Source organism: Aotus nancymaae, unplaced genomic scaffold (genome assembly GCF_030222135.1).
Source record: "Aotus nancymaae isolate 86718 unplaced genomic scaffold, 86718_ANA_hifiasm-v0.15.2.pri h1tg000002l, whole genome shotgun sequence".
Classification (NCBI taxonomy): Eukaryota; Metazoa; Chordata; class Mammalia; order Primates; family Aotidae; genus Aotus; species Aotus nancymaae.
In genome coordinates this window covers 7,117,917-7,132,264 of record NW_026988413.1, presented here as the reverse complement: position 1 = coordinate 7,132,264, position 14,348 = coordinate 7,117,917, and the positions used below count along the sequence as shown (strand labels likewise).

The 14,348-nt window shown below is 54.8% G+C and overlaps 1 protein-coding gene across 6 annotated transcripts in view; it reads right to left on the bottom strand.

Annotated features, from left to right (window-relative positions):
- PRKAG2 (protein kinase AMP-activated non-catalytic subunit gamma 2) overlaps nucleotides 1-14,348 on the bottom strand; it is a 334,310-nt gene that overhangs the window by 261,644 nt on the left and 58,318 nt on the right. For 2 of the 6 annotated variants that reach the window (XM_064369813.1, XM_064369835.1), the window contains exon 1: nucleotides 6,755-7,197. The exons of the other annotated variants lie outside the window; for them this stretch is intronic. The gene's annotated coding sequence lies outside the window, so the exon portion shown is untranslated. Of the gene's footprint in view, nucleotides 1-6,754; nucleotides 7,198-14,348 lie in introns of those variants that run through there. 6 annotated transcript variants of the gene reach the window in all.

Here is a 14,348-nt window from a genome sequence, read left to right as displayed (position 1 = left end):
AGGAAGGCAGCACATCACACTGCCACGTGTGTACCTATGCAACAATCTTGCATGTTCTTCACGTGTACCCCAAAACCTAAAATGCAATTAAAAAGAAAAAAATAGAGGCCTCAGAAAGCCCCTCCCTCCAAAGTCTCTCCTCCGAGGCGAACCATGACAGATGGCTGCGCAGCCTGAGGCCCGGCCTCCAGGCAGCCTGCGAGGAGCAGCTACAAGTCCTCGTAGCCTGTGAGACCCCCGAGGGGCGTGGGCCAGCATCCAAGGCTAACTATCCCAAAGCCTTGGAAATCCTAACGCCCCAGACAGGCACTTAAAGCACCTCACGCCCAGGTCCGGTGAAAGCACGATTCTCTTCCCCTCCTCCCTCCGCCCTGATCCAGGACCACCCTTCCTTCCAACCATCCATCCCCCTGGAGGTCGTGCTGGAAGATGCCAGTGAACACGCCTCAGGGCTCTGCGCCTCGAGTGATGAGTGTGGGGTGACTCAGAGGGAGGGGGTGGTGGCAGATGCCCGCAGCTGGCTCCCAGCCAGGCTTGGCCATCCTGCGTAAATGCCTGGCTTGGGCCTTGGCCTAACATTAAGGGCAGATCTCAAGAGGGGCAAGCGGGCTCCTGGAATCTCAGCAATTCTGCTTTCAAAACAGGTGAATCCCTAGGCCAGCCCGGCCTCTTCCCACACACCCGACCCCGAGATGGGTGCAGAATCAGCAGGGGGATCGCCAGAAAGCCTTGCATTCCGCGGCAGGTGTCGGAACGGGCCCCATTCCAGAGTCGTGATGGCCGCTCTGCCTGGCGAGCTTCGAGGGGGCTCCAGCAGGCCCGAGCTGCAGGATCCCCCAACAGCCTTCTCAGCACAGGAACTCTGTCTTCACATCGGTCTTCTGGGCTTAAAAGCATATCATTCCTGCTCACTCTTAAGATGCAAACACCCCTCCAAGGACCCCTCTAGGATCCCTGCCAGCTCACTCTCGGCTCTGACATGGGAACACTAACCAGGCTGTCTGAGCCCAAATCAAGCAGTGTTTATTAGGGGGATGCTCCGTTATCCAGAAAGCTCGCCTTTCAAGAGCTGCCTATTTCCTGCCAAAGCTGTGGAGAAAAGGCCTCAGGTACTAGAAAACCTCGGGGAATTTGGGAAATGGCAATTAAAGGATTCTCGTTCTTACTTGTTTGAATAAGTAGCAATCACCCTTTGGATGCTTATTGGTGAAAATATTTCTAAATGTCTCTGTACATTTCCCCGCTTTGACGAGCGGAACAGGAAGGCAGGATTTAACCGTCTGATGGCTACGGTTTTGGGAAAGTGCCGGGGCTTCCACGTCAGCCACCCCAGAGCCACAGGCAGGGTAGGAGCCACAGCAATGCGCCCCGAGAAAGAGCCCCACTACCGTCCACGGGAGACGCGGCTCACGGGCCCTGGGTTTGCTGGAGTCTTGTGCATTCTCCTTACACCGAGCGAAGATCATATTTTGTTTCCTTCCCACTTTTTCTCTCACACAGGCCACCCCACTCCTCCCTTCTGACAATGACAAAGTAGACTCTAGACCTTCCAGAAAAGCCTTAGAACACCTCCAGATGCTCACGTGTCAGCTCCAATTCCACCCCCAGTTAAAACACGACTGTGAATGTGACTTGGCCGAGGCAGCGTGCAGAGCAAGCACGTCTTGGTTTAAGGTCGAACACGTCAGCTGTTTGGGAGATGAGAAAAGCCCGCAAGCGTTCTGAGGCTCATCCCGCTTCTCATCATCCTCAGCTCCGGCTCCTGCAGCTGCTTCTCTCTCCAAGCAGCAGCCGAACCCGGTCCCAGGAGCCCCCAGACTCCAGGAGCCCAGGACCAAAAAGAAAAGGCAAGCCGGGCTGGGGAAGAGCAGGGGACCCCAGCTCCACAGCCCTCCACTGCCTGGAACCCCGGAAGTTGCCACTCCCGCAGCACACTGGTGGGGCAGTTCCTGGCCGCGCCTGCAGCCCATGGGCTGGCTCTGTCCCCGCAGCCCCGCCGAGCATCTGTTATCTTATTTACTGGAATCTGCACAGCCAGGCTCTAGCTCGCTGGTGACTAATGAGCTGCAGCCATTACTCCCAGGCAGATGGCAGACTCCCTAGAAGCAGACATTAAACAGTAAAATGCCACCACATACCTTACCCGCAAAATCAAATCAAAACAAACACCTAAGTCTGGCTTTGCTTTTCTTCTGCTCTCTCCCTACCTCCCCTGTGCCAGAGCACAGAGGGCAAGGTTTATGGGGCACCGAGGGGGAAATTCACGACGGAGGAAGACCATACGGACACGCCCCGTGACCTTCAGAAGGTGGCAGCAGCAGAACCACCATGGGAGCCCAGGTGGTGGAGACAGCAGACCCTGCCCACGAGTGACAGGTGGGGCAGAACCAGCAGCTAGGTCCCGTGACACTGGAGCAGCAAGGGAACCACAGGGACCCTGCGGAACCCACAGCCCTCTCGCCCCAGTCACCTGATGAATAATCAAAGTGCTAAGACCTGGAGAACTCCATCAGAAAACTCGGTTGCTCCCACTGCTTCAGGAGGTGTCCTGCTGGGCTCTGCCAGGACAGGCCACAGCTGAATGCTCACCTGAAGAGAGGGACCTACTATTTATTAAGCATCTATTATGTGCTGGGAGCTGCCCCTCAGTCCTGTGAGGCAGGTACTCTCTCCATTCTTAGAAGAAAAATCAGGCACAGGAGAAGGGAACAATTTGCTCATGGTAGCCAGGGGGTGGAGAGCAGAATGATCTGCCAGGCCCAGGCCACAGGCCTCTGGGGTTAAGAAGGAACACCCCCCACTTGTTGGGCATCAGGTGCTGGTGATTTGATTCTATTTTTCTCTTAACTCAAATTTCAGTCATTGAGGCTAGAGCTCTGCAGTCTCACATTAAACCTGTTAGGACTCCAGGGCCTTAACTCACACTCATGGGAAGGACGCTTGGTTCAGGCTGATGAAAGGCTTGGCTGGAAAGTGTGTAGAGCTGACAGGTGTGCAGAGCTGACAGGTGCACAGAGATGACAGGTGCACAGAGCTGACAGGTGTGCAGAGCTGACAGGTGCACAGAGCTGATGACAGGTGTGCAGAGCTGACAGGTGCACAGAGCTGACAGGTGTGCAGAGCTGACAGGTGCACAGAGCTGATGACAGGTGTGCAGAGCTGACAGGTGTGCAGAGCTGACAGGTGCACAGAGATGACAGGTGCACGGAGCTGACAGGTGCACAGAGCTGACAGGTGCGCAGAGCTGACAGGTGCGCAGAGCTGACAGGTGTGCAGAGCTGACAGGTGTGCAGAGCTGATGACAGGTGCGCAGAGCTGACAGGTGCACAGAGATGACAGGTGCACAGAGCTGACAGGTGCACAGAGCTGACAGGTGTGCAGAGCTGACAGGTGTGCAGAGCTGATGACAGGTGTGCAGAGCTGACAGGTACACAGAGCTGACAGGTACACAGAGATGACAGGTGCGCAGAGCTGACTGACAGGTGTGCAGAGCTGACAGGTGTGCAGAGCTGACAGGTGTGCAGAGCTGACAGGTGCGCAGAGCTGACTGACAGGTGTGCAGAGCTGACTGACAGGTGTGCAGAGCTGCCAGGTGCGCAGAGGTGCCAGGTGCACAGAGCTGACAGGTGCGCAGAGCTGTCAGATGTGCAGAGCTGACAGGTGCGCAGAGGTGCCAGGTGCACAGAGCTGACAGGTGCACAGAGCTGCCAGCTGCACAAAGTTGACAGGTGTGCAGAGCTGACAGGTGCACAGAGCTGATGACAGGTGCGCAGAGCTGACAGGTACACAGAGCTAACGATGGGTGTGTGGAGCCGACTGACAGGCACACAGAGCTGATGACAGGTGTGGAGAGCTGACTGATAGTTGTGCAAAGCTGATGACAGGTGCGCAGAGCTGACTGACAGGTGTGCAGAGCTGATGACAGGTGCGGAGAGCTGACAGGTGCGGAGAGCTGATGACAGGTGCGCAGAGCTGACAGGCACTCAGAGCTGACTGACAGGTGCGCAGAGCTGATGACAGGTGCAGAGAGCTGACAGGTGTGGAGAGCTGACAGGTGTGCAGAGCTGATGACAGGTCAGTGCACTGTCCCACTGGTGCTGGACTGCTGAGGCCTCAGGACAAGGCTGCCCACTGGGAAGGTAGGGGGAGTACTGAGCCTTGAACGAACCACTTGCTTGTGGGTCCAACTTAGGTTTCCTGCTAAGTCACCAGCCCCCAACAAGAGCTAAATGCAAGTTTTCACTGCCAGACATTCACCATGTGACTCCTAAGTGCAGCCGGAGGAAAAACTTTGGAGTTGTCTGAGGGCCTGAGTTTGAGCTCCAGTTTGCCATTTACTGGTTATGCAATCTCAGTAAATTATTCAAATTCATGGAGCCTCAATATCCTTTTGTAAAAGGGAAATCTCCCAGGATCATCATGAGAATTAAAATAATTAACATTCATGAAATTGCCACACCTGGTGCCAGATGCCTAATAATCAACAAATATTCACCAAAATATGCAATCCAGACAGCTAATAGCAGTGTAAGAGGTAAATAAAGACAGATCCTTTAAGAAATTAAGACCCCTACCTGACTGCATTAGGAGTCACCAACTGAATCTACCTATAAGAACTGAACACAACTTAATACAAAGTAATGCATGAAACAAAAGGCCACGCATTCACCTTCCTTAGGTCCAGGCTGAGTCAGAGAGGGGGGTTGCTGGAAGGAGGCGTGGTGAGGCTGGTCTGTGGGGCATCTCGGAGGAGGAGGGACCTGAATACTTTTAAAGGAAGAAAAAGGTCTATGGTTTGAAAGAGCGCGGGGAGGGAGTTGGATAAGTTCAAGATGGATTCCATTAGTTAACAGCTGAGCCGAAGTAAGAACACAAAATTAGAACCTGCATTTCCAGGGGCTCCTAGTTCTCCAACGCCATCAAGTGATGAGATCAAGACCAGGCATCTCACTCTTGTTGGAAAGGCCAATGCCTGGGGCACAGGACTCAAGAGTTTGTTTTGCTAAAGTGCTGATTTTTCATTTCACCCTGGACAGGACCTGAAGATAAGCCAGACCTGGGATATCAAAGACCAGGCTTAGGGACTGGGTCCGCCCAGCCTCAGCCATCGGCCTCCCTTCCCCTCCACCACCCACCTCACTCTCGACTTAAAAACACCAGGCTGGACCTCAGGACGCCTGGCTTCTCTTCCCAGCTCAATCCCTTTGTGACTTTAGGCAAAGAGATGAAATATTTTAGCTTTTAATTATGTCCCCTGAGTGAATGTAGCCAGAATCCTCAGTTTCCCGTTTATAACTGTGTGCCTCTCTCGAGGTCTGCTGGGCTGAAAACACACACACAAACAAACCGAAAAGCACTACGTGAGATTCATCTAGTCCTTGGAAGTTTCCATGTAAGCTGGGGAAGCAGCTGGAAGGTGAGAAGCCCCCAGACTTGAGAGGCCCATGGTGCCCAGGGCGTGTGGAGCCGCGGGGCGCCGGCTCCCTCTGACTGTTTCCGACTCTCCCCAACCCCGCCCAAGCTTCCCCCTCTCACCTGACTCTTACCTAGCAGTCCCTGAATTCTCGATTTATGTTTTGGGGCCTCCTGCCTGTATCCCTAGGCCTCTCCCCATCTTTCGGCACCTGCAATCCGTACCGCTGGGGATGCTGCATTCCCTGCTAGCCCAGGCTTCTTCAATTGTTCACTATCACCTTGTCTCTCCACCTGGACTGAAAATTCAGCTGCCCAGAATCAAGCCTCATGCTTCCAGTGTAACCCCCAGCTCACTCCCAATCACCAGGACTCAAGGACCCCGAATCACAGACTTGAAGAGGACAGACAGCCTCTGGCTTATGGAAGGCAATTGTAAGGCAAAAAAAAAAAAAGGACGTGGCTTACTCAAAGTGCCATGCGTCAGTGTCAGTGGAGGGTGAGAAGAGGGAGGCGGGTGGGCTCCGAATCTAGCACTTTCCAGCCTGCAGATTCACTCAACAGTTAGGGCCTCTGGTTCCCAGACTCCCCTCCTCTCCACCAAACAGCAGAGACAGCCCACGGTTCAGCCAGCGAGGAGGCCATCTACCATCTTCTCTTCCTTCCCTTCCTCCCTCGCCCCTCCCCTCCCATCCGCTTCTTCAATGGGCTCCCCACAACTTCAGCAAGCCACAAGCAAGCGTTGGGCTCCACCGTCCACAGGAGGCCAGGAGACCCTTCAATGTGGGTCCAGAAGGTCCCCAGAAAACCGTGGGCCATACCCAAAGCCCCCACGTCATCCCTAGTCTTTTCCGTTTGGGCCAGATGTAATAAGGGATGACTCAGGAAAGGCAAGGCCTGGCAGAGAAGGACAACTTCGCTAAGATTTCAGCTCCAGTGAGGGAAGTTCAAGCCGGCGTGGGAAGGTGGGGAGGAGACCCTGCGACCAGGACCTGGCGTGTGCGGCAGCTCTGCTCAGCCTGGCAGCCTGGCAGGGGAGGAGAGACAGACTCAGAGAGGAACGGAGCTGAACACGCCCACACACGTTCCACCTTCACTTGTGATTCTCTTTAAATCACCAAGAAAGTTATGTAAGGAGAAAACATACAGCTCCCGTGGAGAGAAGGAACACTTTGTTCAGCCTTGGGGTATCTGACTTAATAAGAGGCTCCTGGAGAACAAAGCGACAATCAGCATCAGCCTGGCACACCACGGAGACAAAGCATGGTGAGGGGGGAACCACACACCCAGGGACGCACAAGCACCACGCATTCAGAAAGCCAGCTCCCGAAGCTCTGCTTACTCAGCCCCACAGGGTCCTGGAGGTCTTCTCTTCCAGATGCTAATAAGCAGTGCAGGCTTATAAGCTGCTGATGGCAGGATGCGAGTGACGGGGACAGGCGGCACTCCCAGCGCTGACAAATCCTGCTGCCTCACTCGAAAGGTCCATCAGAGAAGGGGTTTCCTAGCCCCTTCAGCACAGGCGATTTCTAGGGTTCGGCTGCGCTCCGAGCTGCTGCCACTGCATCTCTGCAACAGATGGGGACCGGGGCTGGGTGTGTTCCCAGTCCCCAAGGCAGCGCAACAAGCGGCTGGCAGACAGCATGGGCTGGCCTAAGACAGCGCAGGCAACGGTCTTGGTGGCTGGAGCTGCTTTGCTGCTCAAAACGCAGGCAGAGCTCGGGCAGATTCCCTCATTGACGGGACTGCAGCGGACTCTCATTCCCACCTGTGTCAGGGGCTGCTGGGGAGGAAACTCCTTACCACACGGCAAGCCAGCAGGAGGGAGGGCTGGACCGGAGCTTTTAAAAAGACAGGCAGCAGGATGGAGGGAGGCAGGAGCAGAAGCCAATGATGCAGCAGTGGACGGTTCTGGGCTCCAGGTCCTCTGGCCAGCACGACCCCTGCCCTGTCCCCATCTCACTTCAGGCAAAGGCTTCAGAAACCTGAACTCCCTGCAGATTCCTGTACTTGGAGTACAAAGAATGCGTTTTTCTTCCCCACCTGGCCAGAATGATGAGTATGGCTTTCCAAAAGGCTCTGCCAGTGAAGTCCCCATTTACACTCCACTCCCCCAACTCCAACCAGACGGCCACAAACATCATCCAGGAGACAACAGGGTCTCTGCCTGTATCAGCCATGTCCTTGATTTTCTGTATTCTGATGCTTTGACATCTGGGGCCTTGCTGATCCTGGAGGGACTGGCCAATTCCTGGGGATAGTAAGTAACTCACCTGTGAGCTCTCTTTTCCTATGCAAGCCAACCCACGCAGACCCTTCCCCTCCTTGCCTCCTCCTGGGGGCTCTCACCCCCTGGGCCACCACCCACTACCCTCATTAGCCCAGGGCAGGTACCAGACAGCTAGGGACAGTCCCTGTACCCACAGTCCCCTGAAATTATTCACGGAAACCACAAGAAAGGCTCTTGCCCACATTTCCCCCTCGCTCCCTCTGTCTCCTGCCCAAGCCCGGTGCTTCCCCACGTGGCAGGGGTGTGCCAAGCCTCCTGCTTCCAGGGATCTGTCGGTGGAGTCAGCTCCTTCCTTCATGACACTCATTCCTGAGTCTGCATGTCTTACTGTACCTGATTACAACAAATTCCAGGTGCCCTGAGAACAGGCTCTAAGGATGTGCAAGCTGGTGGGGCAGAAAATGAAGGTAACCGGCCGGGCGCAGTGGCTCAAGCCTGTAATCCCAGCACTTTGGGAGGCCGAGGTGGGCAGATCACGAGGTCAGGAGGTCGAGACCATCCTGGCCAATATGGTGAAACCCCATCTCTACTAAAAATACAAAAATTAGCTGGGTGTGGTGGTGCGTGCCCGAAATCCCAGCTCTACTCGGAGGCTGAGGCAGGAGAATCGCTTGAACCTGGGAGGTGGAGTTTGCAGTGAGCCAATATCGTGCCATTGCACTCCAGCCTGGTGACAGAGCGAGACTTTGTCTCAAAAAAAAAAAAAGAAAAAGAAAATAAGGGTCCCCCATTTCAGAACCCCACTATGTCCCTCATTAAATAAAACTTGTTCAGAACTTGGACTTCTCAGCAATGGAGGAATTGCTTTCACAGATAGTGACCCATTGCTGCAGGTCTTCAAGAAAAGGAGGCTTCTTCCAGGAGCCTAGGACTCACAGGCTATGATTTAGTGGGCAAAGGGGCTGTTCAGGTAAGGTTGATGGCAGCACAAGGTAGAAAGAGATGAATGTGGGTGACGCAGACAGGAAGGCTTCTGAGAGGGCACAGAGGACCTGGCGTGGCCGTCACCAAGTCTTGTGGACTAAAACGCAGCTGAGTCAGCTGGGACCCTGGGGGACTTCTATCGGGGTTGGAAGTCTGCAGCTTTCTTAACATCACTTTCAGCCCAGGAGGTACCAGGCAGTCACTGTCCACCCAGGTGTCCACCCTGAGACCTGACAAGTCACAGGCCTGGAGCGCTGTGGCCGGATTACTCTGGGAACTCACAAGCCTGAGCCGTGGCCCCACCTACCTGAGCGGAAACTGGTTTTTTGTCTGTAGAATGAGCCATGGGTTACGTGACGTTCCTCAAGGTCCTTATAGACCTAAGCACTAATGTTCTGTGTCCACAACCCAGGTGCAAGTCCTGGCTCAGGCATTTCTCTGAACCTCAGTTCTTCGTCTGAAAAAGCCCGCGGAGTGGGCACACTTGCTCGGCACACCTCCCGGGGCTGCTGTTGGGATGGATGAGCAAATATCAAGACAGAAATAAGCAGCATCTTGGGATGTGCGGGATTATTCTGGAACCAGAGGGCAGTGCTCACGGGAACCTGAGGGTTAGCAGGAAGCTGGCGCCGTTTGGCGGGGAGCGAAGGGCCGGCCTCCTGCAGCCTGCAGCCAGCCCCCTGGGCACCCATGCCAGTGGTCGGCCAGAGATCCGGCCAATCTCAACATTTTCCCCTGCTGCTTCTGGAACTCGCCTTGCTGGGTGAGCTGGGCTTGTTTGATTTTCTGTGTGCTTTATTCCAAAGCACACCCACAAGCCTCAGGAAAAAAGCCTAATTAGTTTTGCTTGGAAAAGCTGGAAATGTCAGGGAAACAGCCACCATCATCCAAAGGATTCAAAGGTTTGCTACGCTCGGAGACCAGCATCTGGGAGTGACGTATGGGGGGTGATGACGCTGCCGTGCTCACAGCGGCAATTCCATGTCTCAGGGACCCGGAATCATTCATTAGAGATTAAGGAACATAAACCACTCGGCTCCCACTTGCAAGCTGCCAGCCGCGAACAGTCACCGTCTGCACCTGCATTTCCTCTCGCTTCAGGAACCTCCACTGCACCCCGCATGTAGGTGGCCCTGTGCTTCCCACCTACTCTCCCTGGAGGGCGGAGTCAGCTGTCTTGAACACCAGAGTCCAGCAGATCACAGATCCCTAGCACAGCCTGAAGACCACTGTTGGGACAAGGGGCTGGCGTCAGAATCAGAAGCAGAAAGGAAATGCCTTCCTGAGGCACATGCCCTCTGACTCACCACTCTCACCAATTCATCCTCCCAAACTCTGTTTTTCAGGGCTCTTAGCACCCTCACCAGACAAAGCAATAACAAAACAGAACCAGGGAACCTTCACTAGCTCCATGCTATCTACAGAACAAACCCACTTCTCCAGCAGGGGCTGCCAGGCCCACAGGAGCCGACCCACAGTCATCCTTCCATGCCCGCAGGCTTCCCAGGGCTACCAGGCCTCAAGGCCCCTGGGCCCCCCATGCAGGCACCCTGCTGACCCTCCAGCTTGGCATCCCTAGAAAGCCCAGCCCTGCCCCTAAGAGTCCTTCCCTGGCACCTGTCGGTTATTAGGAGGCCCCTCTCCTGGAACTCATTTCTTGAGTGTATTTTGAGTGCTGAGTATTTTATATATCCTATCTCGACCTGCACAAAATACTGTCTATTTTATCAATAAGGAAATTGAGGCCCGGAGAAGTGGAGTCTCAAAGGTGACCGAACACCCAAGTTGCAAAGCCAGGATTCAGGCACAGCTGCGTTCCCCTCCCCAGCCTGGCCGCTGCCCCTTCATTTATTCATTGTTGCTTATTTTTATCATCTAGTTTTTCTACGGCCCATGCTTGTTTATTAGTTATTAAATCACTTCATAATTACTTACGTAATTAAAAATAAGAGGGGCCAGGTGCAGTGGCTCACACCTGTAATCCTAGCACTTTGGGAGGCTGAGGTGGGCAGATCACAAGGTCAGGAGATCGAGACCATCCTGGCCAACCTGGTAAAACTCCGTCTCTACTGAAAATACAAAAATTCGCTGGGTGTGGTGGTGCGTGCCTGTAGTCCCAGCTACTGGAGAGGCTGAGGCAGGAGAATTGCTTGAACCCCAAAGGTGGAGGTTGCAGTGAGCTGAGATTGTGCCACTGTACTCCAGCCTGGTGACAGAGCGAGACTCCGTCTCAAAAAAATAAGTAAATAAATAAATAAGAGGAAGACGCTCACGCACCGCAAGTGGAGAATCCCGCTTCGCAGGTCCAGCCTATGGCATCCGAAATAAACAAAGTCTGCAGCAACACGGAAGGGGTCGGGCACCACCCGAGTGTGCAGAAACAGGCTACTGTCAAGTACGTTCCGATGGAGCCAAACGGTGGGGCCGTGTGATATTACATAACAAGTCAAAACAGTGACTTCAAAGAACTACCCATGGCAAACGTGACAGGAAAATCTCAAAAGATGCATGGCACTGCCCGAGGTGTGTAAGCGGCCTAGAAAACGAGACACACATGAGCACACGTGTGTAAAAGCATGGCTCCAAGCCCCCACCCCCAAATAACAGACCCGGGTTGATTTCCCAGCATCCCAGAAATCCAGCACGAATCCTTGTCAATCCCATGCCGCTTTCATCCCTTTACCTCAAAGTCAAATCCTGCCTGCCAAGCTCATGTCGCTGCGATGAGGCACTGCTGTGCAGGACTGTACCGCCGCAGGGCTAGCGGCGACAGGACTCGAGCCCTGTGTCCAGAGGCAGTCTCAGCGGCAGACCAGTAGGGCAGCTTGTAGAGGGACCATCTGTAAGAGGGCTGATGGCAACTGCCCTAGGCAGACACGCTGGCCAATAAAGCCCATATTCTACCCACCCACCCCCACCATTTATGTGCCAATGCTGTCCCTGGCCACACAATCCTGCAAGTTCTGTGCAGGGGAAAGCCAGAGGCCAGGGCAGCTGAAACAAGGGGGAACCCCTGGGCTCAAGGCCCAGCCTCACTGACCACACTTTATTTCACTTAGGAGCCAGTGGCTGGGGAGACGGGGCATGGCACAGCACTGGCTGGCGCCAGCATCTGGGATCAACTGGGCCCAGTGGGACACGGATAGTGTGGCTTTTTACTTTGGAACCCCATTCCCGTGCCAGCTTGAGGCTGGTGCCCTGCACTCAAGAACTCTGTGCAATATGCCAGGTCCTGTGGTTGCGTCTGAAATACCCCGATTGGGAACCAGTGTGCCTAAGAGGGCTGCTCTGCACCGTGAACGTCCTTGTTGAACCCGCAGCAGAAGGCTTGTTAATCAGCTCCCTGGTGAAACGAGCGGTGTGCAGACTGAGTCAGGAGGATGGCACAGGCTGCAACCCCCTTGGATAAAGAGACAGAGAATCTGGCTGGCCCGCAGCCCACCCATCTGCAGCCCCGGCGACCTGGACGCAGTTGATCTGCATCCTCCACCTCCGAGGACCTGGCAGCTGCGTCTGCTCCTAGTTGGACCAGTCCTGCCCGTCCTAACACCTCTGGGTCCTGCTCAGAGTGCGTCTGCCGGACGGCAGCGCCGAGACTTCCTCTGAGCTACAAGAACAGGTCGGACCTGCCACCTAAAGTTGCCCGTAGGGACGTGGCAAGCCCTGCTCTAGGACTTCCTTTTGTTGTCAGAGACCACCAGTCCCAAGGCTGTCAGGGGGACACGCAGCCTCCCCCACCTCCAGTCGCTAGAGACCGCCAGTATTTACCAAAGTAACCAGACGTCTGCTGAGCAGCTGAGCTGAGATTAGATGAGCTGAGAATAGTTCGCCACCCTGCCCCTCCCTGGGACCTCCATCCAGGTGGCGCTAGTAGTTCTAAAACTGCAGGATTGCAAAGACATTTGGAGTCATTAAGACCTTGTGTCCTGATTTTAATGGAGTAGAGCCAAAACCCAACCAGCCCCCACAACAGATAGCAGTTTCTCTGTCTTTCAAGGCCAAGTCTGACCGCCTGAAGGTGTCTGAGAGCCTTGGGCTGCTGCCTGGAGCCTCACGGGTAGAAACTGCTCTCAGGCCACTGGGGTCCCTGAGCCTCAAATGTGGGATGGGGCCCCGGAGCCCTCTGTCCACAGAAGTGCCGTGTGTACTGAGTGTGCACGTGGCTCCTGCGGTGGCTGACTTGTGTTTGGAGCACATTACCTGCCCAATCAGGGACTCACCTCTACCAAATAAGCCAGCAGGTCTATCAAGTCTATCAGTGCTAAGTCATATGTGACCAACCGGTAAGTGCTGTGCCCAAGGTCACACGGCTGCGTCCTGAGAGGGCCAAGGGTGAGACCAGGTGCTCCTGATTTTAGCCCAGCACCTGATAAGGAAGAGATAGGCCTGTTGACTGGGAAGCCGGCAGAGACTTTGTCTCGTGACCCCACAGTGACTTCTCCAACTCCAGTCTGAACAAGCCCGACATGTGCAGGGAGCAGAAGTGAGAGGAGGAAGGACTTGCCTCCACGCTGGCAGCTGGAACCTTTTCCCAAAAGATGTACCATGCCATAAGGAGCGCCGATGGGCTTCGGGTGGATTCACCGTGGGCAGGCTTAGGCATCGGTCAGAGCTGCACTGCTCCCGAGGACTTCTCTGACCTCGCTCCCACCCCATCACGATGACTCCCCCACACCCACCGCTCCTTTGACTTCCGTGACTCCGATGCTTGGGGCCCAGCCCCTGTGGCTCCTACAGGCCACACCCCACTCAGAACGCCACACCATGCTCTCCAACTGCATGTCTCCCACAGGGTCAATGGCCAGTCAAGGGACGGGCCCCTCAGACCTGAGAAGCAGAAGCCGGTGCCTGGAGACGAGCACCACCTTCAACAGAAAGAACTCGGCACTTGGGAAGCCCCCATGTTCCTTCCTCTTCCATTTCCTAAGCAGTAATAAGCCAGGCTTCTGTCCTAACACTGAGGCCACCCCATCCTGGCAGCTCTCAGCGACCCATCACCACTCCCGCTCTGTCTCCCAGCACCCCCTCTCCCGGTCGTGAATATTTTTAGGACCCCCCCACCCCGGACATCCCCCCCACCCACCCCCGCTGGCCAGGCGCCTGACCATGCTGCATTCCTGGGACACAAAAAGAGTAGAAGAGAGTGCCTCCAACCTCACGGACCTCAGTCCCAGCCAGAAGGAAAGCTGTGGAGTCGGGGAACAAGCAGGCTGAGAGTCCACGCAGCATCGCGTGTGGCACAGACAGCAGCCACCACCATAGAAGTTTCCAGAAGGAAGGAGCCACTTTGGAAGAAAGTCTTAACAAAGGACTTCATGAAAAGAGTAAGACTGAGGCTAAGATAAGCACAATTCGGTGGAATCAGAGGCCCTGAGGGGTCCTTGCATTTTGTAAGGCCCTAAAGCATCCTCCTCCTTTGTTCCCTGGACACACTGCCAAGGCTCTGGAAGGCTCTAGAAGGCTCTGGAAGGCCATGGCAACCGATCTTTCTTTTAAGCTGGGAACCAGGATTGGGCCCAGGCTTGGCTCAAGACGAAGGCCAACAGGCTGTAGCACAAGCCCAGCTAGTCTCAGCCAGCTGCTCCAGTGCTCAACATCTGTGACTTGAAACAGTCTCAATGGCACCGCTGAGCAGAAGGCCCTGGGCTGCCCAGGGGGTAGAAGGCCAAGCTGTCGTTTAGCATCCACAAGGCTCCCCGATTTAATTGAAATCAACATAAAC